A 23881-nucleotide genomic window follows, 5' to 3' on the forward strand; every position below is an offset into this window, starting at 1 on the left:
CAAACTCTCAGTTAATGTGTGGGTTTGTGTTGTAAATGTATGTGATTTTATGTTTTGATTGTTGTGATTGTATGTTTTTTATAACTCATCTTTCTTAAATGACTATTTAAATCCCATTTTAGGTGCATATTTTAGATTTAAAAGCAACTCAAGCCACGTCACAATAATAAGAGCAATAAGAATAAATGGAAAACAAATCTTGACTTTGTCCTTAAGATTTCTTTTATAATGAATAAAATAATTTTATTTTTTTATCATGATCAGCAAGGAAAATGACAATACTACAAAATGTTAACATAAATAAGAAACTGTGTTACGTTTTGTTCAGTTGTTCTAAAAGTGTAGAGAGCGACCCCTTGAGATTTGCAGAGATATTGCAAAAGGAGAATCACTTTTCATCGTTCGCTCCTCCTTCTACTGATTTGGCATAGTTCTCTCCTCTTGCGTTCTTGGGTGCAGGTGCACACCTGTACACTTTTAATTACGCCAGATTTCAGTGACGGAAGATGTGATTTTCAAAGACCGACGACCTGAATATGCTTTGGATTTTTGAAAAGATCACCAACATCAACGTCACTCCTCATCTTACAACTTTAAAGCGATGTAAGCAAATAATTATCACATATAAATTGTAATTTTTGATAAACTTCTACAAAACAAACAAACAAATGAACAAAACAAAACATGGTAAACACAAATTAAGCATGGCTTTTTAAATAAACCAAACACAATTTAACCATGGCCTAACACAAGGCTGTACTACGCTAACCATAGTTTAACCATGTTTTTTATAGTAAATTTATTTAGCATACACTTACTTTCGTTGGTTCTCTGGATTTGCTGAAAAAAATTGTATATAGGCCTATTCCTTTTGAAAAGGGTGTGCTTTTCCGAGTCTGTTCTCCAATTATCATGCATGCCAGTAAAGCTTAATTGAGTTGAATTGGATTTAGAGAATGGGAGACAGAGGCATGTCAGGTATACAAAGAATATTCATGTTTACAAGGTATCACAGATGTGCATGGGCAACTGAAACATCTGACTGTTCCCGCTGGGACTAAATGTGTGTGTGCTTGTGTGCAGACTTGTGTGTCTCCGCATGTGTGTATGGCAGAGGAAAGAAACAATAGAACAATGAGACAGACAATAGCAGATGAGAATGAGGGTGGTGGAATCCAGCCAATATGGAGCAATGCCATTGTAACGTATCATAACCTATATCCACTGAAAATACGCTCCCAGTGTTAAATAAACACAAAATTACTAACTTGTATTTATTCTAGCAATATATCTGTGGGCTGTGGGTGGAATTTGGCAACAAGTTAATATGATAAAACCCAAAAGAAAAATGAGAAGGAGGAGAGAAAGAAAACATAATTATTACAATATTGACTATTTTAATTGACAAAATAAGACTAGTTTTTTTTTTTTTTTGACAAGGGGGATGTGCCAAAGCAGTAAAACTGAAATATCAACCATATTGACTGATTTGACAGAAAAAGGTTAAATTATCCATGGCAAATCCATTTAATGAGCAAATAGGTAGAGTGAAAGAGGAATTATTCAAAACCCGATTAATTCAATTACTCAGCTTTTTCCTCTAAATGGTGCTGATCTAATTCCTCTCCATTAGTGTAATTATTTCCCTCTTTTTACATCCCCCCCAACCCTTCTCACTTTCTCTCTCTTACCCATTCGCTGTGCGTATCACTCTTTCTCTCTGCATGTGGTTAGTTGCAGACTTTGTGACCCTCCCTGCGACCTTATCAAAAAAAAAAAAGTAGACCAAATTATTCTCTGATTGTATGTTTACACAGTGTGAACTTTTACATTTTTATTTTTATAATGGTTGTTTGAATTAAATAAAGAAGTAGAAATAAATATGATAAATTTTGATAAATTTTCCCTTCAAGGTTGTTTTATAGTTTTGCAGCAGATGTTGTATGTCATGGAAATGTTTAGTGTTCCATATGCTGAGGTATGTTTTCTTGGTAAAAGGGGTATTACATTGCTAGTCATGACGTAAGAATATCTTTGTATGATGCATGCTCTTTTATGTGATGATTTAATTTGGAAAATTAGGTGAGATGAAAAGAGGTTTTCGTGCATCAAAGCAATACAAGTATAATACAGCTTTCAAATCAAATCACTTTTATTGTCACATCATCAGCAACATGTGTGCTATGATCAGTGAAAAGCTTATGTGCCTGGCTTCAGACAATACAAAATACAGATACAAATACAACGACAGTGAAAAATACAACAGCATACTCCTAAAAAAAAAAAAAAAAAAAAAACAGGACTATGTTAAATTGACAGCAATATGTACAATGAATAGGTGTACCCATAGTTGTAGGCAGTATTGTTTCAAGTATGGATTGGTTAAAGTGCAGTGCATGCTATATATTGATAGTGTGCAGTGAGGGGTATGAAAGAGTCTGTGTGGGGTGTGTTAAGTGTTCATCAGCCTGATAGTCTGAGGGAAGAAGCTTTCCTTCAGTTGGCTAGTGTGACAGGATGCTGCAGAAAAAGTCTGCCTGAGGGTAGCTGAGAGAAGTCTATGGCTTGGGTGGCTGGAGTCGCTGATGATTCTCTTGGCTTTCCTCATGCACCGCCTGGTGTAGATGTCCTGGAGGGACGGAAGCTCACCTCCTTCTTCGTGTCCAGCAGTTCGCATAATCCTATGTAGGCCTTTGAGATTGCTGCTGGTGCTATTCCCATACCAGGTGGTAATACAGCCAGACAGGATGCTCTCCACAGTGCAGGTGTAGAATGAGCGGAGGTTTTGAGGGCTCATTCCAAACCTTCTGAGACGCCTGAGGAAAAGGAGGCGTTGTTGTGCCTTCCTCAGCACTGCGTCTGTGTGGGCAGTCCATGTCAAATCTTCAGTGATGTGTACTCCAAGACACGTGCTGACTCTCTCCACTGGTGTCACATTGATGGTGATGGGGGTGTGTTCTCTCTTCTCTCTCCTGAATGAAATCCAACACCAGCTTGGTTTTGCTGATGTTGAGTGAGAGGTGGTTTTCCTGACACCTCTACGTCAGAGTTTGCACCTCTTCTCTGTAGGCCGTCTCATCATTATCGGTGATCAGGCCCACCACCGTCGTGTCATCAGCAAATTTAACGATGACGTTGATGCTGTGTTTGGCTGTACAGTCATGTTTGTACAGGGAATACTGGAGTGGGCTGAGAACACCCTGTGGAGCACCAGTGTTGAAGATCACTGTGGATGAGATAATGTTGTTCATTCTGACTACCTGGCGTCTGCCTGACAGGAAGTACAGGATCCAGTTGCACAGAGAGCTGTGTAGACCCAGAGCCTGGAGCTTCACCACCAGCTTGGAAGGTACTATGGTGTTGAATGCTGAGCTGTAGTCCACAAACAGCATTCTCACATATGTGTTTTTGTTTTCCAGTTGGGACAGAGCAGTGTGCAAGGTGAAAGCAATTGCATCATCAGTGGAGCAGTCATTCCTGTATGCAAATTGCAGAGGGTCAGTGTGAGCGGGCAGTACAGAGCAGATGAGCTTTTAAATCAGCTTCTCAAAGCACTTGCTGAAGATGGGTGTCAGAGCAATCGGACACCAGTCATACAAGCATGTGGTTTTAGCTGATTTCGGTATGGGCACAATAGTAGCTGTCTTAAAGCATGTGGGAACCACAGATCTAGAGAGCGAGAGGTTAAAGATGTCGTGAGAATGTGAAAACTCCCGCTAGCTAGTGTGCGCATGCTTTAAGAACATGTCCAGGGATGCCATCTGGGCCCCTTTCTTTACGGAGGTTTACGTGACGGAAAGATCTTGTTGCGTCTGTCACAGAAACAGAGAGCATGCTGGCGATTTCCGTATCGGGAGCACACAGTGTGTACACGCTGTCCTAGGCTTTAAAGCGTGCATAGAACGAGTTGAGCTCGTCCGGGAGAGATGCAGCAATGTTTACAGTGGCGGGTTTGTTACTTTTAAAGTCCGTGATGTAATTAAGTCCCTGCCACATGCTCCTTGCGTTATTGGTGTTAAATTGACCCTCTACCTTGTCTCTGTATTGACGTTTTGCTGCTTTGATGGTTCCCCCATTTAAATGTATCCTTATCAATTTATTTGTTTATTAATTTTAAGCAAAAAATAATGACATCCATTATAATGTAATTTCATGTGATGGTAAGAAAAAGTTCGGCATATTTAGAACAAGACTCATTTGCAGATGAATTAAAAGACAATTTATTAATTGTCATTATAAATATGAGCAGTTCCAGCGTTATAGATGTGACATTTGCTGTAAAAATTAAAAACATAAATTCACATAGTATATGTTAACAATATATTGAAATTGTTTATTTTTCCTAAAACAACTAATCACAGAGTTATGGGATCAGAATTTTTTTTTTTTTCAGATTTAAATGGAAATAATCATGCTTTATGGATGTGACCAAAAAAGTTGATGAGTTTGCAGTAAACAACATACTTTGTAGAAATTCTGTGAATTAAACTGCACAACCCAAATAAATAAAACTAATCAAAAGGATTAGAGTTGGCTCTCTATAGATCAAAAATGTATTTTATTTTAGTTGACATATTTGCATTTATGTGGAAAAAGCTTGTTTTTCGATGTGACATTTTTACTGTAAAATACAAAAAAAAAAAAAAAACTTGTAAAGGGGGTTGCTATTTTGGTGAAATACAAAATGTTTTTCATGGCAAGGTTGACATTTGCATGGAATTGCTCATCTTTATGTTTCACCATCCTTTAATTATCACTTTTTTCGGAAAGACATTTAAGTTTAATTCAATGTACTTCTACACAATTATTCTTTAACTTTAAAGTCCAAAAAAGTATTTGGTTGATTTTTAGATAAATTTGTGATGCTGAGTTATGATAGCTAATTCACTAGACACACTTTGATGATCACACATTCACATAGTTAAACGAAAACGGACTTTTACCATTGTTTTTCAATAGCTTTTTAAAAATTAGGTTAATGATAACACTTTATCAATCCATGTAGTGATTCATTCACTCTCATAGATATGTATGCATTTATACAATCTGCTTACAGCCCATTCTGGCTTGAAAATGGACCGTTCGTAAGTTTTCAAATATTTTGTGCAAATCAATTCGAAGGAAAAATCAAATCCACATTTTCTCATAATTTCAGTATATACAAATATTCAATATTAGTAATGGGCCATTATCTGCGTTAACGTGCTGCATTAACGTTAGACTTTTATAGCGCAATATAAAAATATCAACGTTAATCTGTTCTCAAAGTTGGTTTGGGAGCTGGGTCTGTTCTACGCAAGCTATGATGACTTTCACCTTGATACTTTAGCATGGATGTATATTTAACTAACAAAAATTTCATCCATTTCCCGTGACACACTGGGGTATTAGACGCAAATAAGGAGTAAGAACTTTTCATCTTTCAGTGTGTTTGTCTGTGTGTCTGTGTGTTTGTGTGTCTGTGTGTGTGTGTGTGTGTGTGTGTGTGTGTGTGTGTGTGTGTGTGTGTGTGTGTGTGTGCAGTCCTTTACTGACAGCCATGTGTGTGGATCTTGTCGGAAAGTATGTCAAAAAGTCCTTCTGTATATGACAGTAATAGTTTAATCGTGGTGTTTAGTTCAACAATGCCACTAATATATACATATTCCACATGTCTTAATTCCATTTCTTTTTAGTTAATAATTCTGACTTCAACTGTATGTATGTATGTTTTTACTTTTATTGTATTGTCAAATAAACAAACAAGCCAACACTCAGTCAAACACACACAATATTCACAATATTTTGAACAGCTGCTCTGTTTTTTAGGTAAGCTCCCTTTGTGCAATCTGTTCTGCTTGACATTCACAAACCCTTTCTCCTCTGTGCTTTGATTGGTCGATTCTACCGTGCCCATCTTCAAGGATGTCTTGTTATGCTTATCGAATACATCACACATAATTAGATTATCATGTCATGCACAAATGTTAACATTAATGTCAGGCGGACGTGAACCTCTCACGCTCCATACACGTATAAACCTGCTTTCATGGTGGATCAATCTCTTCCTGCTGCTTTTTCAGTAGAAGATTATGAATGGCCAGCTGTTGAATTTCAGGTCATCATAGACTTATCTGAAGAATATGTGTGGTTTGTTGTTGCTTTGGACTATTTACTTATTTTCTGTTGAAAAATATAATAATTATTTGTATGGCTTGGAGAGTTCTATACATCTTTGATTGCATCTTTAATTTATTTGATTGATTTAATTTAAAGAAACAAGATTGTTCTAATCAACTTAGGTTCAAGTTAAAGGGATAGTACACCCAAAACTTAAAAAAACACAACACCAAAAACACAAAATAGGTTATTTTTTGAAAAATTTAACCAATGACTTCCATAGTATTTTTTTGTAACTATTAACCTGAAAAAAAGTTTAACGTGGTGTTTTTTTTTTATGAAGAAAAGATTAAGATTCAGCAGAATTATTATAATAATTTTTTTGACAGCAGAAAATGTGAAACTTGACAAATTTGTTGAAGCAAGTTAATGTATATTTTTGCTGTATGCTGTTTCCTTATGGACAACTATGGGGAGAGAATGTCTAATGTGATAATATTTCATTTATCTCTGGAATCAGGGTTCATTCTTTTGACAGTTTTAATGTTAATTACAAGTAAGGTTTAACAATTTTTTTTTATTATTTTTGGTTGCTGTTTAACTTTTTCCCCAACTGATTACACATTTTTTTTAAACAGTGTTACATATTCCCCCCAAAACTCTAGACACAATTCTCAAAACTGCACCCACAAAATGCAAAATGCCTCACATCTGCTTCAAAATGTAACATCGAATTCACAATGCCATAAACGTATCAGAATGAAGAATTTGCATCAAATGGCAAACACGTCTTTCATAGTAGTAAATGTTTGAATATATCATGTAAACACTGTTGTTCTAAATCTAAAGCTCTTTGGTATTTCATAGGCTTATATCTATCAATATAATGTTCTACAGTGACCGTTGACTGCTGAGAGGGGGAACAGGTACTTTATTTAAAATTTAGAAAAGGTAAAGATGGGATTAAGTGCAAAACTACAAATATGGATGGGTGGCAAACCGGTTTTTTTTTTTTTTCCTTTTTGGATCAGAACAGCCTTTGACCTATTTATGAGCCTGTACTGCAATAAAACATTTGGCGCTTCCACATTGTATGGCTAAACATTTGAAATTAGCTCTTCCACATTTAAACAGTAAGTGTGTGTGATCTGGTGAATAAGTGTGACATTTTGATTGGTTCTGTTTAAAAAAAGAAAGCAAGTCAGTTCCTATTAGATGTTTGTGTTTTAGGTAGAGAATTGTGTAGTGTTTTAAATAAAAGTGTTTTATGCAATTGAATGCTAAGAAATAGCTTCTGGTTTTGGAGATTTGGGGTGTAGTTTTGCATTTTAAGTGAGATGTTTCAGAAATCGTGTGACATATGGAAAACTGTTTCAGCTTTTTTCAAAAGATCTGTGTTTAAAAAAAGGAAACTAAGTAAATAGTAAAAACAGTAAATTTTGGTTACATTTTCTTTTTGTGGTAAACTATCTCTTTAAGCATTGTTTGAATACTGGATTTTTATATTGCTACAAAGCTCCATTAATTTTTGGCTTAATTTATTTGCAATATTATGGAATGCCTGATAATATTTTTGCCTTATATTGGCCTTAAGCAAAGAGTTGCCCTGGTAATAATGAGTCTTTTAACGATTAAATCAAAGCTCTCCATCTTTTTTTTTTAAACTTGGATGTATCTGTTTTTTAACTAAAATGATGTGTTAACTTCACTTTAATTGGTTATAGATTAATTCTAGTATGCACCTCAAGATTTAATTCCCGCTTGCACCAGATATAAAATTTTTTTTGTTAAAAGGTTTTTGTTGATTTGATCAAGAGTGTATTATAGGGCTGCACAATATTGGAAAAATCTAACATTGCGATATCTTGTTATTATGTGTTATTGCTGCGTATGGATGCTATACAGACAGGGGTAATTCCAAATGCAGCTTTATAATGAGAATGGTCAGACAGGCAGGGGTTGAAAACCAGCATAAACAGTGCAGTTGATGATCCAAGAGAGTAATCTAAAGACAGGCACAAGTTTAAGGCAGGCAGCAAAGAATCAAAACACGATAAACAGTCCAACAAGGAAAAATGCGGACAGAAAGACAGCAACAGCTAAACAGTACTCAAATTCTGTGTTTGTGTGCTGTATAAATAGTCCAACTAATTAGTTTTTAAACGGCTTCTACTGTGTGAGTGTAATCAAATGGGATCAGGAACTGGTGTGTGTGTGGTGCATGACTTGAACTTGTAGCCCTTAAAATGGCAGATTTGTAGTCCGTTAGCGATCTGTGTGTGTACCAGCGATCCGCGCAGACTGGAATGCTGGTGACCGTGACAGATATACAGTATATTGCAATATGAATACAATTTCACCAGATGACTTGAAAATCTCTATTTGGAAAAAAATGATCATTTTAGGCTGATTGGGATGATTCTGCAGGGGAGTGCATTTGGATATAATATGATAAACAACCTATAAATACAATAAAGACACATATATCATTTAAATAAACAGTGTTCTATGGTAATCAGCTACAGTAATTGAATAATAAAACTAATTCAATCAAATTAATCATTATTAGAGTTACAAACAAAGCAATTTCGTATGGCTAAACATTTTTAAAAATTGTTATACAGTCACAGCTCTCAAAAACACATGCAAATGATTGCAACATTGCATGTCTTGGGATGTGCATATTGTGAATGAGCACTTGACGATATCTGTGCTGAAAAGATATATTGTACAGCCCTAGTGTATGATGCTAAATAAAGGTGCATTTCAGATCCCTGATACATACAGGTCAACAGCAGGTTGATGGAGATATTTGAAAATGGAGATATTTTATCAAAAAGTTAATTGTATTTATAATAAAGGCGTAGTTAGAAAAGCAGCTGCTTAAATGTCCTTGGACGAGCAAGCTCCTTCTTGTAACTTTATAATAAAAAGAGAAGCACTGATTAATAGAGGCGTTTGTGAGCAAGATGTATCGTACCCTTGTTGATGTCACCTCCCTTTCTTTGTCATTTTTCTGTCTTGTCATTCAAAATACAATTAATCACAGCATCCCTCTAAATTCACCTCATCTGCCCCCTCCTCACTCCTCCATGGGCTGAGATTTTGCAGCTGTGCTGGGTTTGTGTCCAGATGGGAAATTCCTAATGGACAGCTGAGATGCTTCCACTTCAATCTCCTGAGAGTCCCACAATTCCCATAATCATGATAGCAGCTCGAGATTTAACTACCTGGCCCTTTTATTTGGACATGCAATTTATAGTGAGAAATATCTTTTTCATTTGTTGGTGCAAAAAAATTTGTATTGCACAGACAAAGAGAGCACTGTTACTGTTCCTAAGGTATGTGTAAGATTTTTTTTCTTTAATTTTTTTGTTTTGTTTTTTAGGACAACTGTATCTCCAACAGAAACAATCTCAAAAGATGCAAGTTGTAAAGAAATCAGTGTTTTTGAAATAAATGAAGACAGCAGAAGTCAATTATTTACATTATTCAGCCAGACATGTTTTCTTCTTTAAAATATTATAAATGTTTCTCAAAATGAAATATATTGTGTCAAAGCGAGGAAAAAGTTTTTGTTATTGAGCAATAATCAAAAAACTGTGAAAACGTTATCTTTTAATCCAAGGGTATCATATTGTAAGAATCCGACAGGAAAAGTTTAACTTTTAAAAGAGACTTTTAAAATACCTAACTCTTTGACCTAAAAGAATAGAAGCTAGAAAATAACCTGCCGATACATATATATATATATATATATATATATATATATATATATATATATATATATATATATGTATATATATATATATATATATATATATATATATATATATATATATATTTTTTTTTTTTATTTATTTTTTTTATTCATGCTATATTTTAGTATTACTGATATACTATTGCAATTACTTTTATAAGTCCAATTGGTTTTCCTGTTAATAATTTCCAGTCAGAGTTGCAATGTTACCTGTTACAATTAAATACAGAGTCAGAAGCATATTTTCTTGCAGCAGATCTTTATTTGTGTGTATGACAGAGGAATTCATAACTCCAATTTGAGTCCTTACATATTTTGGAAGCTCTCATCAAGTGTTAGATCTATCCACAAACAATGAGCACTACAGCTCACCACACACCTTTGTTTTACAAGTTCAGTAAATTCAGTTGCACAATGTGTATGTCATAAAAAAAACGTTTAGTTGTTGGTTTTGTGAGTCATTTTGGTCTGGATCAAATGAACTAAGAAACCAAAGTACAAGTATCAACATGACCATCAGTCTGAGAACTCTTGATTAATAGTTAGCTCTGTTCACAATATTGGTCCAAATGATTTCTTTACCTTAACTCAATTGGCCAGTAGAGATTTACTGAATTATATGATTCATTGAATCATTCTTTGGTTCATATTAGGATCTTAGATGAGTATTTTGAATGCTTTTAAAATGTTAGATTTTTTTAAAGGTTTAATATGTATGTTCTGTAACTGCTCAACAGTGGACAACCTTACCATTGACTGACATCTTTAAATTAGAAACAGCTGAGCGTTTTAATAACAACAGTCTCAAACTTTATTCACATTCTAATAAAAAAAAGAGCAGCTAGGATATTAACATCCACAATCATCTTTCACAATGTAATATGAGTTTGAAACCACCTGAGTAAATAATGTGACATATTTACTTTTGAAAGAACTATAAAAATATATTTTTTATTTAATCATTTTTTTTTCTCTTTACTTTTTATTTGTTTTTTTCTCAAGATCTGTTTCACAGACAGAGAAAAGAGATGCCAAGATAAATAATTGGTGTTTAAGTGCTGCACTATACACTTAAAATCTGAAGAATAAATAAATAAACTTTATTAAAAACAAGTGTTACATTTTCAACATCAAACGTTATGGAGGTTCTATAAAGCAATTCAAAGCATAAATAAATGAAGAAACACCAATAAATAATGAGCTACACAACAAATTTCCCCTAAAATATTGTCTAGCATATGGAGGACCAGGAGTGCTGGTTAGAAACAAAATAAAGAGTCAAATTATCAATTTACATTTACATTTAGTCATTTGAAGCCTTAAAATGTGTTTAAATAAATCACAATTTAAATAGAAAATTAATGAACAAATAAATAGACATTTAAATGTTTATTTAAACTGTATTTTTAAATGTCAATTAATGAAGCAATATATCAGTGCATTTAAAAGAACTTGTAAATGTATAAATAAATAGACAATTAAAAAAAGTTTATATAATTTGTGTTTTAAAATGCTAATTAATCAAACAATAAAAATGTATATTTGTAGATCATTTGACAAATTAATTTTTTTCTCTCTATTTGCCACTTGCTTTTCTTTTCCTGTTGCTACATGCTTTTGCTGTGTGTTATATTAGACAGCAACTTAACTTTTTGAAAATCCTATCTCCCATGCCATTAAAACCACCTTCTTTTATCTGAGAAATATTGTTAAGTTACGAAGTATGCCATCCATCTCAGATGCAGAAAAGCTAGTCGATGCTTTTATGACTTTTAGGCTGGATTACTGTATTGCTCTGTTCGCTGGTTGCCCTGCATCCTCTATTAATAAACTTTAGCTAGTACAAAATGCAGCTGCCAGAGTTCTTAACATGTTCTTATCATATCACCCAGATTTTATCCTCCTTACACTGCCTGCCAGTTAAGTTCAGTATTGATTTATAAAATGTTGCTTCTTACCTATAAAGCTTAAGTAATCCAGCTCCTGCTTATTTAACAAACCATTTGTCTTGCTACAATCCAACCTGCTCTTTAATATCTCAAAACTCAGTGCTTTTGGTAGTACCTAGAAGTCAAGTAAAGGAGGTCAAGCCTTCTCATTTATGGCTCTTAAACTCTGCAATAGCCTTCCTGATAATGTCCAAGGCTCAGAAACACTCTGTTGTTCAAAACTAGATTAAAGACCTAAATTTTAAGTAAAGCATACACACAATACGTTACCTTGGTTCTCTATTTCCACCCAGGGAGACACATCCTGAGGCCCCTAGAGACTATTCAGTGCCATTGATGCAATCCAAGATCTGTGGAGATATGATGCCTAGTAGGGGTGTCAAAATTAATTGTTTCTTCGGTGCACTACGATGCAGAGGCGAACAATTTGGTATAGGTTCAATAATAATCATAACTGGTTATTATGTACTGACGTCATTTATCTCATAAGTACTATGTCGCCGTAGCTTACTATAGTGAGGGTGGTGAGCGCGAGTATTTACAACGCTCCAACTACTTGCAGTAACTGTGCACAATTTCACTGCATAAGTTTTTGCTGCACAGTCCTTTACTGACACTTAAAGCAGAAGCCTGTATTTCACTTCTATTGAGAAAATGAAAGTAAACATCATGGCTGCGTCCAAAACCACATACTTTCATACTATATAGTACGCTAAAATCAGTATGTGAGTTGTGTAGTATGTGTGAATTTATAGAATTCGAAAATGCGTATGCGATAAATACCCGGATGACTTACTACCTCTAGCAAGATTCTGAAGTGCGCATTCCATGCACGCTGTGCTATCCTATGGTGCCCCTAGAGAAAATTCATGAATGGGACTGAAGCAATGCAACTGACACAGGTAGGTCACATGACCATGAAAAAATGGCGGATGTAATACTGTATGTCCGAATTCCGTTCATGCTTTTCACATTCATACTGTATAGAACGTACTTTTCTAATGGTCGAAGAGTAAGTTTAAATTCAAATGCAGTACCTAGTAGGCGGTTTCGGACGCAGCCCATTTCTCTCTTTCACTGTGGCCCACTTGACCTGCTAGCGTGATGTTCCTTCTCTCGGCTGTTACAGCGATACTTCTGTATAGAGACATGAGCTCATGTCTGCATAGCCATTTATCAGTGACACTCATCGGTGAACAGCGCAAGAGCATTAGAGCCAATCGCAGCTCTTTCTGTTGAGCGTGTGACCAATCGACAAGGCTCAGAAAGCGAGCAGGATATTTAAATTAGTTTTTTTTGCAATAAATGCTCATGTTGTATTACAAATAGAATATATTTATATATTTTAAAACAAGAGTTGCTGTGCTGTAAAGAAAATATAAAACCGTGTATTGTCAAAATATCGTCAATGCACCGTGATGCACCGAGAGATCGAATTAAACTGAATTGATGGCATGATAATCGTAACTGAACTGAACCGTGAGACTAGGGTTGTAACAATATACCGGTATGACGGTTTACCACGATTTGAACGTGCACGATTATCATACCATGAACAATTGCATATCAACGGTTTTAACCCTTAAAGACAGAGACAGCCGCCCGCGGCTAAAAATAAGTATTGTTCTTAAATGTTTAATAACTTTTGATCCGCTGATCCGATTCATACAATTCAAAGATTGGCATAAAGAAGAGAATCTCAGCTTTCCAGTGATGTATCACATAACATTCGCGGACTTTCAGAGGCTCCGGAATCAGTGCGGTTACGTCATCAAAATTTGACAACGCAGATTTGACAAAGAAACGCTCGTCACTGTGTCTCCGGACAAATCAGACATGATACATTGATGCATTGTCCCTCCTCCATGCCCAGATTGGTTCAAACTCGCTATATCACAACCAATAAGCATAGGTTTCGCTTTTGTTTGTGGACCAAGCTTTTTGAACAACACGGAATGAGAGATAGGCATACATTTATGCGCGGCTAAATAAAACGCAAAAAAAAAAAGTTTTGCATGAAATAATTCTCATACTAAGTACTTTTGCATGCACAGCAGCACAGAAACATGACAAAACAGTGACACAGCAAAGACGAACTGCTGCTCTTGCTGTTTTCAAAAGACGCAAATGAAGATGCAGCTGTTTGTCTGCATTGCATACAACCACATCCAAATCCATGCTGGCACATAGAACCTAAGGATGTTCCATATTGAATCTAGTTTCGTTATGTAACTATTTATAGTATAGTAAATATTTATATCTATTTTTTTACTGAGGATTTGCACCATGTTTATTTGGACTTTATTTGGACTTTGACACATTATTTATTATTTTCTTATTTGTTCATTGTAAGTGGTGTTGTTTATAGTAACTAAAAATATATTATATGAAAAAAGTCAAATTTGCTTCACTGTTCTATTATTTTGTAACATTTGTAACATACCGTAAACCGCGAAACCGTCAAACCGTGGTATTGTTTTAGACGATTATCATACCGTGAAAAATTCATACCGTTACAACCCTACGTGAGACCAGTGTAAGTTCACACCTTTAATGCCAAGGTATCTATAATCCTGGACTAGACCGTATCCTGAGCTGATGCTGTGGTGGTCATGGAGGAATGGAGTGCATGAGATTGATTCCTGAAAGATCACAATGTCAAACGAGTCTTTGCATTAATCCTATGGGCCAGCCTAACCCCTCACTGGTGTCCTACTCACACCTGCAGTTCACCATGGACGTCTAGCTTCTCCAGCCTCTGGCGCCTAGACTGCAGCTCCACACAGGAAGTTTGGCCAGAGGGATAATGATCGTATCCAACTGAGCCTGGTTTCTCTCAAGGTTTTTTTTCCCTTCACTTTGTCAATTAGTGAAGTTTTTTCCTTGTCGCTGACTTGCTCAGATCGGGACTTGTGGAGCTGCGCATCGATGGATTTGCTCTTTAGTGTTTGGACTTTCAGCAGTGAAATTTAAACCATGCTGAACTGAACTAAACTTCAACTCTGGACTTTACTAGAATTAAGTTGAAGAGTTCTTTTCTCGAGTTGAAAGTAAATAAAGTTGAAAAAAAAAAAGCCATTGGACAGTCCACATGTAGGCGCAACCAATCAACTTTAGCCTCAGGTCGAACAAAACCCTCTTTCGCTTGTAAATGAAACCCGCACTGTCACTGGACAGAGAAAACCAAATGCTTTTCTCTCTCTATTTGCCACTTGCTTTTCTTTTCCTTTTGCTACATACTTTTGATTGTTTAATTATTTAGTTTTTAAAACATCAATTAAATACACATTTATAAAATTCTCTATTTATTTATAAGTTTAAAAGTTATTTTAATAACTACACACTATAAATCATTTATTAAGCATTAGCAAATAGTGAATTCATTATCCATTAAGCATTAACTCAACATTAATAAACGTTAGTAAGCAGTTTAAAACTGCAGCTACAAATGCTGTATTCTTGACTTATAACCACATTTAAAATGTGCTTAGTAATTGTATTTTCATACTTAGTAAATGATTAATTTTTCATTACTAAATTAAGTATCGCTTTATTTACAAACCAGTTGTACTTAAGAGTAGTTGAGGGTTTTTAGGATCATTCAGAATGAGTAAGTAAATGATTAATAAACTATTGAAATTAACATTTATATATCTTATTATTCAGGCATATACTAATAGTCAACTAATATGTTAATAAATGCTTTATTAACTCAACTTCATGCAGTTTTGTGACCTAATCTAAAGTGAGGACTATTTATGCTTTATAAATCCCTTATAAATGAAAAATAAAGGCTCAGAATCAAATGAACTATAATCTTTTTCAATCTTTTCTAAAATGTAAAATTACTGTAAAGTTTAAACATTGCTGAATAACAGGAGTGTCAAAATACAACAAAACTGGATAAAACAACAACATAATAATTAAACAATGTAATAATGTAATGTTTAAACTCTACAGTGATGTTATTTTAGATCAGGTTGCAAAGATTTATTTTTTATTTGAAGTACAGTTTCATTTGTGTATCTTTAATTAAATAGGAATAAATAATGTCATTCTTCCTGTTTAGAATTTAACTGAGCCTTTATTTGTCATTTATAAAGGATTTATAAAGCATGAATAGTCCACACTTTAGATTAGGTCACAAAACTAGGTGAAGTTGAGTTAATAAAGCATTTATTAACATACATAGTAACCATTAATATATGCCTGAATAATAAGCCACATAATTTAGTAATGAAAATAAATCATTTACTAAGTATGAAAATACAATTATTAAGCACATTTAAAATGTAGTTATAAGTCAAGAATACAGCATTTGTAGCTGCAGTTATAAACTGCTTACTAACGTTTATTAATTTAGAGTTTATGCTTAACGGATAATGAATTCACTATTTGCTAATGCTTAATAATAATAATACAAATAATACAACAAAGTCATTTATTGCTTCATTAAATGAAATTTAAAAACACTTTAAATAAACACATTTAAATATGTCTATTTATTTGTATATTAATCGTCCATTTAAATTGTGATTTATTTATACTCATTTTAATTCTAACTGGCACTCTTGGTCCTTCAGACTAGCAACAGTTAAACAGAAATTTGTTTTATCTAGTGTAGGTTTGATCATTGCAAATAGACTATGAATGGACCTTTCATCGCAAACCAACTATGAATGAACAAGGAAGATAGTCCAGGGACAGTTATGTGTGTGAGAGAAACTGTTCAATCTGCTGTGCATTATAGATGAGACTCTGTCGCTTCGGAGATGAGTAGTGCATTATGGGTAAGTGAGAACAAGGGCTGACATTTACTTTTTCTTCCTATCGCCTCCTGTCACATTAGGCCTCATTGCTCTTCCACTAATATTAATAAATCCTAACAGCCTTCCCACAACCTCTTCAACACGAGCGCACACTAACAAACACAGTCATTTACCACACAGCAACACTGAATGTAGCACGCACTAATTCATATTTTCATTCGTTATATCATCATATCCTTTGTAAGAATGAGAGATAATGCAATGTCAAGGAGATCTACACAAGAACTCAGCAGTTTTGTGGCAGGAAGCTGAGCTAGAGATGTGCCAGATAGATTTAAGAAATCGGCTTTGTCTCTTGACTGGCACTGGAAGATTTCTTGTTAAAATACACATACACGCACACAGTCATACACGCACTCCCTCCCTTCAAGTCTTAGCCGATCTTCTGTGCCTTTTGTTATTAAAATCATTATAGACATTGTGTTTTGTGGCGTTCTGTGAACAGTTGCATGTGTTGAGTTAAGCTGTTTAATTTTTCCTCTTTGTTACAATGTTCTGCACACAACAGCGCTTTCGTTTAATGTCGCCTATTCATAGTTGATACGATTACCGAACAAAATCACCAAAATGGCTTGTTCCTAATTCCTTTTTTATGTCTTTTGATGATGAAGCTGATTTTTGTGCTCATCGTTTTGTGTTTTGGTTGTTAAAGTCTGTTTTTAAAACAACTTTCTCTATTTTCTAAGTTACATAATTTATTTAGTTTATCATAATTTACAGAGACAGAATCGACAACAGACATCCAATTTTATGACCTAGATCCAATTCAATTCAGTTCAATTCATGGTTATTTTTAAAGCACTTTTACAATGTAGATTGTGTCAAAGCAGCTTAACATAGAGGTTTTAGTAAATTGAAACTGTCAGTCTGGTTTTCATAATTAATGTTCAGTTCAGTGTGGTTCAATTTTCACTGCTGGAAGTCCAAAGACTGATGAGTAAATCCATCAATGGTCAGCTCCACAAGTCCCAAACCAAGCAAGCCAGTCCTGACTCGTGACGTCGAAGAGGATCTAAACTTCACCAATTGACAAAAGTGAAGGGGGGAAAAAAAACCTTGAGAGAAACCAGTTTCTGTTGGGCACGACCATTTCTTCTCTGGCCAAACTTTGTGTGCAGAGCTGCTGTCTAGGCGCTGGAGGCTGGAGAACACTGGACGTCCATCTTGGAAAAGCTGCTGGTTTGAGTAGGTCATCGGCGGGTGTTCAGGCTGGCCCAAAGGATCAATGTGAAGATTCGTCTGTCACTGGGGTCGTTTAAGAATCTGTCTCATGCTCTCCGCTCCCCCATGACTGCCATAGCATCTGCTTGGATATGGCCTGGTCCAGGATTATGGAGACCTTGAAAATAATTAGTGTAGTTGCTGTTCATAGTGTATTTCAACACAAGATGCAAAAATAACATGCCATAAATGAAAATTAAAATAATATACACAAATATAGTAACCAACATGTAAAGCATGAGAATTTCTAACAAAATGTCTGGTGCATTAAGGACAGGAGGTTAGATTATTTAAAGCTTTTTAGGTAAGAAACCTAGGTAAGATATTTTATAATCAATACGGAGCTTAACGGACAGCCAGGATAAAAAATATAGATAAAAATGTGTGTGTTTATGTGTGTGTTTGTGTTATGCATGATTTTAAAAATAATTGGAGAATAATAAGTTATTTGCCAAGTTTGAAAAGGTTCTGGGAACATTATTAATGAGTGTGAAACTAGAAGGCTAGACTAATAATTAAACTACTAAGAGTCCGAGTCACCAGCCGTTTTAAAATTATAATGATCTTAATCATTAGAATAAATTGTACTAACTGCAGATATTCCCTTTCTCATGATTGTAAGGTTAAGAGCTCTGCAATAATTATAATTTTTTAAAATCCTTTATTTAGGTAGTATGGGGCTATGCTTAGTTATTGTAATATTGATTAAATTAATAGATGTTCATAGAAACATCAAAATGTAAATCATAATGTCCTGGAGACCTTACTTTACACTTCACACCCCTCCCTCGTCGTCTGATTAGACATGAAATCCAGCAATCATTTGAGCTCATTATCTGTGGTGGCAGGGGGCGTAATAATGTAGCTGCACCAATTTATTCCAAGAACTCTGAAAACGCGTTGCTGAGAAGAGATTAGTGGAGATTAAAAGATAATAGAGTCTCTCTTTGGTATAAATGAGCTTTAATTTAGATCGACTATAACTTTTGCTTGCATTTTGCCTGCTTTTACACCCTATTTGTTTAAGTGACAAGGGCAGCAATTTCATGTGAACCAGCAGCTCCCAGCCACATTAAGGAGTAAGACTGTGAGATATTGGGGAAAAAAGAAGATTGTGATATTTAAGTTTTTGGCTATATAAAAGTTCTCCAAATGACTTGATTAGTTCTGTTTGGAAAGAATTCAATATTTAAGAATGGTTTGGGTGTTTTTGTAGAAGAGTATTCAAGTTTGAGAGGGACAGTTTATAAGAATCTGATCTGAAGCATAATCAATTGATCTAGAACTACATTCTATATCAGTATTTCTCTACTATGTTCCTGGTGGACCACCAACACTGCATGGTTTTAGTGTCTGGTTTATCTGTCAGACCCATTAAAGGTATCTTAGTCTTTGCTAAGGAGCTGATGATCTGAATCAGGTGTGTCTGGTTGGCGAGACATGGAAAATGTGCTGAGCTGGTTGTCCTTCAGGAACATGGTTGAAAAACACTGGTATACACAACTCTTCTGCCTGCCTGAATTGCTGGAATATTTCACAGTTTGAAATATTATAGCTTTTACTTTCTTTTCTTCATCTATGCCATGCTGTTTTGACACAATCTGCATTTTAAAATCAATATGTATAGAAAATAATGTAATTGTAGAAAACAAAGGTGTAAATTAAATACATTTTAGTTTCAAGAGTTCACACTTAGCTGATGATCTATCAAAGCTTGTTTGGCATGCTGTCCCGGGAGAGAGCCCCGAGCTCAAGGGATTCTCGAGCCCGGGGCTTCCCTTGCTACTAAGTCGCTGTAGAAGAAGGAACATCCGTTCCATTGCTTAAGGAAGGAGATCCATAAGCTTAGTTCTTCGCGACTGGGTTTAGAGAGAAGGATTATTTCCTCTATACCATGGACTAGGGTGGAGAGTTGGAGGAGGTGAGTAATGAATGGGCGGCCTTGGGGAATTATGCGCATGGCAAAATTGAGATGGCCGAGAATAGATAAGAGTTCGCGTTTTGTGCATGTTTGTTTTTCTAGGAATATCTGAGATAGAGAAATGATTTGGTCGATTTTCTCTTTAGGGAGGGATGCTTGGAATTTATGCGAGTCTAGATTAATGCCCAGAAATTCAATTGAAGTACTGGGACCTGAGGTTTTTTCTTCTGCGAGAGGAATTCCTAGATTAGCGAAAACCTGTTGGGTGACCGCTAGGTGCTTAGCTGGGGGTGAGGAAGGGGGGGAGATTATGAGAAAATCGTCTAGGAGGTGAATGAGGTGAGGGATTTTGTAATTATTCGACAAAATCCAGCATAGGGCTTCTGACATCATGTCGAATATTTTTGGACTACTTTTGCATCCGAAAGTTAGTCGAACTGCAAAATAGAATTGGGAACGCCAATGTATGCCAAAAAGATGCCAAAAATCTGGGTGAATTGGCATGATTTTAAAGGCAGATGAAATGTCTACTTTGGCTAGCCAGGCGTTGCGACCGGCTATTTTGATGAGGGTGATAGCTTGCTCAATGTCATGGTAGTTAAACGAATATTTGTCTAAAGGGATGGTGTTGTTAATGCTAGGAAAAATAGAACTGTGGGGGGCCGAAAGATCAATTATTAGACGTTTTTTTGTCTGAAAATTTTCGAGTTGCGACTCCTATGGGGCTAATGCGTGAGATGTTAAATGGAGCCTTGAATGGTCCAATCATGAAGTCATTGTCGATTTCTTTTTTTAATAAGATAATCGACAGTTTCAGGTTCAGTGATGGCAGACTGCAAATTGGGACAAAAGAGATTGTGAGAAGGGAGAGCTGAGACACCTGGGTGGAATCCGTGAGTTAGACCTGAAATGAGAAAATCAGAGAAGTTAGTATCAGGGTGAGAGCATAGTTCTACAGCAAGGTTAGAAATATTCACAGTCGACAAGTAATTTTTTGATTTTTTATTGTTTGCCCTGAGGACTTGGCATTTGATTTTGGCGTGGGCGCCACCACAATAGGAGCATAAATGAAGGTATCTGCAAGGCATTCTATTGCATCTGCTGATGTTAAAATTCATGCAGATGTCACGATTAGGGAGAGAGGGTTTGAGGGGGGCAGATAGAAGAGAAGGGATGTTGTGGCTGGGTGGATGAGGAACATAGCTGGTGGATTTGATAGGTGGTTTAGCTTGATCAGAGGAGGGGGTGATTAGAGGACAGGAGGTAGTGGGGTGCGGCTGGAGCGGCAGACCGCACAGGTCAGATTGCGGCATCCTAAAAATACCCTATTGTGGAGCTCAGTGTCCAAAGCCCCCCAGTAAGGACACTGATTCCACTGGGTCACTCGCAGTGCACATTTGGCGGAGAAAAGTTTGTGGTAGTTGTAGAAGTGTGTGCCCCCATAGGAGAGCGCGAGCTCGGCGATGATTGCCATATAATCATTTAATTCGCGTCTCCTGTGGGGGAACGCAGGGGAAATTATATCTGTAAATCTTGAGAAAGCAATGGAAAATTCTGCTAAAGTTAATATACGGGACTGATTACTGGCTGATGGTTTGAGGGAGACTGAGAATTCGCCACAATCAACCTGGCGTTCTGCCGCGGGAGGTGCAATCGGTGAGAGGAGTGAAATGAGATCTATGTCGGCACCTGAAAGGATCTGGTTGCGTGCAGAGTTAGAGATGGGTGGAGGTTCCAGTGCTAGAGCATTATTCGGTGGAGGGAGGGGCATGGCAGAAGACAGGGTGAACAGGGGCGTGAAGAGAAAAATGGATTAGGGAAGGAGAAAATATGGACAGGGTCAGTACTTGAGTGAGCAGTGGGAAAGGAGGAAGAAAAAGGAGGAATATTAGCAGGAGGATTTTGAGATGAAAAATTCAAGTTGGATTGAGTGGGAGCAGAGGTAGATGGTTGGACAGAAAAAGGTAAAGTTTGATTTTAAGGAGGGGCAAGAGGAGCTGCAGAAAGACAATGAGTTGGAGTGTTAGAGGTAGTAGTGAAATGAGGAGTGATAAGAGAGCTAGAGTGAGCAGGAGGCCAGGAAAAATGGGTGGAGTAAGAATGAGGAAGGGGATGGGAGGCAGGGTTTCCTTGAATGGAGTCTTCAAGCGGGAGAGTGTGTGACGTCATCAGAAGCGGCCGGGTTTCCTGGAGTTGCGGTCTTGCGGGGGAGTGGCTTGCTGTGTGTTTTTGTTTGGATTTTCTTTTTCCTTGAAGTGGGCGTGAAGCTTGTGAATATGGAGTAAATCGTGCACTTTGTATGGCTGTTCTGGCAGGAGGGCTTGCTGAATGATGGGAGTCTGAAGTTACATTGTTGTAGAGCTTGAGGAGTTCCGGTTTATTGAGCGATCTGGGTGCGTGAATTTCGAGTTCGGCGAGCAGTTTCCTGATTTCCACGACTGTGATTCTCTTCGGTGGATGGGCTGAGGAGGTGGCTGATACGTAGGACGAGGTAGGTGAAGTATTTTGGTTTCTTTTAGTGGTTGGAGCTGGAGATCTGCGGCGGAGAAGTTGATTTGAAATGGAGCGTGTTATGCGCCGGCCTCTCATGGTGGCCTCTGTCTCTGGTTGAGTTCCTAGCGGTGCTGTGGGAGGTTGAGTTGCGGAAGGAGATGCGATGAGATCCGGGTTATCTTGTGCGATGTTGTTTTGTTGGTTATTTTGCTAGTCTTTGTTCATGATGTTGAATTGGTTGGAGATAGTGCCGGATAATTGAGGGAGGAGACGATGGAGAGCAGATGATGAAGATGAAGATATTTGTCGTTGTTGTTGTTCTAAAGTATGGTTGTTAGTTAGCTTGCTTGCTTGCTTGCTTTTTTGTAAAGGGTAGCTGGAGCGCAGTTTAGTGTGGAGCGGTCTTCCAAACGAAGATAAAGTGGACTGAAAACTGTGGCTCTTTATAGTAGATTAGGGCTTATATGATTGGAAGATAATGATTAGCTAATACGAGACCGGCCGTGATAAATCATAAGCACGTGATCCTCTCGAAATTAGTTTATAAACAAACTTTACTTCATAAATTGAATAATCAAATATAAAATAACACTGAACAGTATTCGTTGTATATATATATATATATTTGTATATATATATATATATATATATATATATATATATATGTGTATATATATGTATGTATATAGAGGGCGGGGCGGAGGTGTCTGGCACAATCTTCTCCACAGATACAGACAGAGAAGGCTCGGCTGAGCGAAAAAAATACTTCTCTGCATCACTATTTTTGTTAAATAGATTTTTGTACCTTAATTGGGTTCCAGATGCAGTTTATAAACTTGTAGCGGAGTTTGATCGGGATCGGGAAGTTTGCAACCGGGTGCTCTGTTTACGCAACGTTAGCTCTGTTAGCGCGGTAATTTAGACAATAGACTGTTGACAGAGTAACATTAACGTTCGTTTATAAAGGTTAAAATGATGCTTGTGCTGTTGTGTCGAATAGTATGCACTTATGGGAGTTATATGGTTCGTCTACATTACTGTCTTTTGCAGACAGCAAGATATATGCTATAGGCTAGTTAACCTTAGCATAGCTTCCCGTCACTTTTTATTAACTTGAAACTCCTCAAATACATTTGGGCACCCAGAAAAAGAGTGAAAAAGACTGCTTCTGAGCCATTTCTTGGTCCTCCACCAGTCAAAAAAAAAAAAAACATGTTCTTTGTGGAAGAATTTTACAGTCAGTGGTGCTGCAGATAAAACAAACTGATACTGTAACGTTATAATGTGTGCAAAAGTGAAATCAGCAGAGATATTAAACATCTGTCAACATCTTCTATGCATAATCATTCATTTCTTTTCGGCTAAGTTCCTTTATCAATCTGGGGTTGCCACAGTGGAATGAACCACCAATTTATCCAGCATATGATTTACGCAGTGGCTGCCCTTCCAGCTGCTACCCAGCACTGAGAAACATCCATACACTCTCTTTCACACACATACAATAGGGACAATTTAGCTTACCCAATTCACCTGTATTGCATGTGTTTGGACTGTGGGGGAAACCGGAGCACCCGGAGGAAACCCACACCAACATGGGGAGAACCCAGTC

General features: G+C 36.4%; 1 protein-coding gene across 2 annotated transcripts in view; it reads left to right on the forward strand.

Moving 5' to 3' along the window:
- Positions 1-455: 455 nt before the first annotated feature.
- Positions 456-23881, forward strand: part of znf804b (zinc finger protein 804B) — a 229156-nt gene continuing 205730 nt past the window's right edge. For both annotated transcript variants that reach the window (XM_087287146.1, XM_087287145.1), the window contains exon 1: positions 456-603. The gene's annotated coding sequence lies outside the window, so the exon portion shown is untranslated. The remainder of the gene's footprint in view (positions 604-23881) is intronic.

The sequence above is a fragment of the Danio rerio genome, chromosome 16 (genome assembly GCF_052040795.2).
Source record: "Danio rerio strain M-AB ecotype USA chromosome 16, GRCz13ab, whole genome shotgun sequence".
In the NCBI taxonomy this organism is placed as follows: domain Eukaryota; kingdom Metazoa; phylum Chordata; class Actinopteri; order Cypriniformes; family Danionidae; genus Danio; species Danio rerio.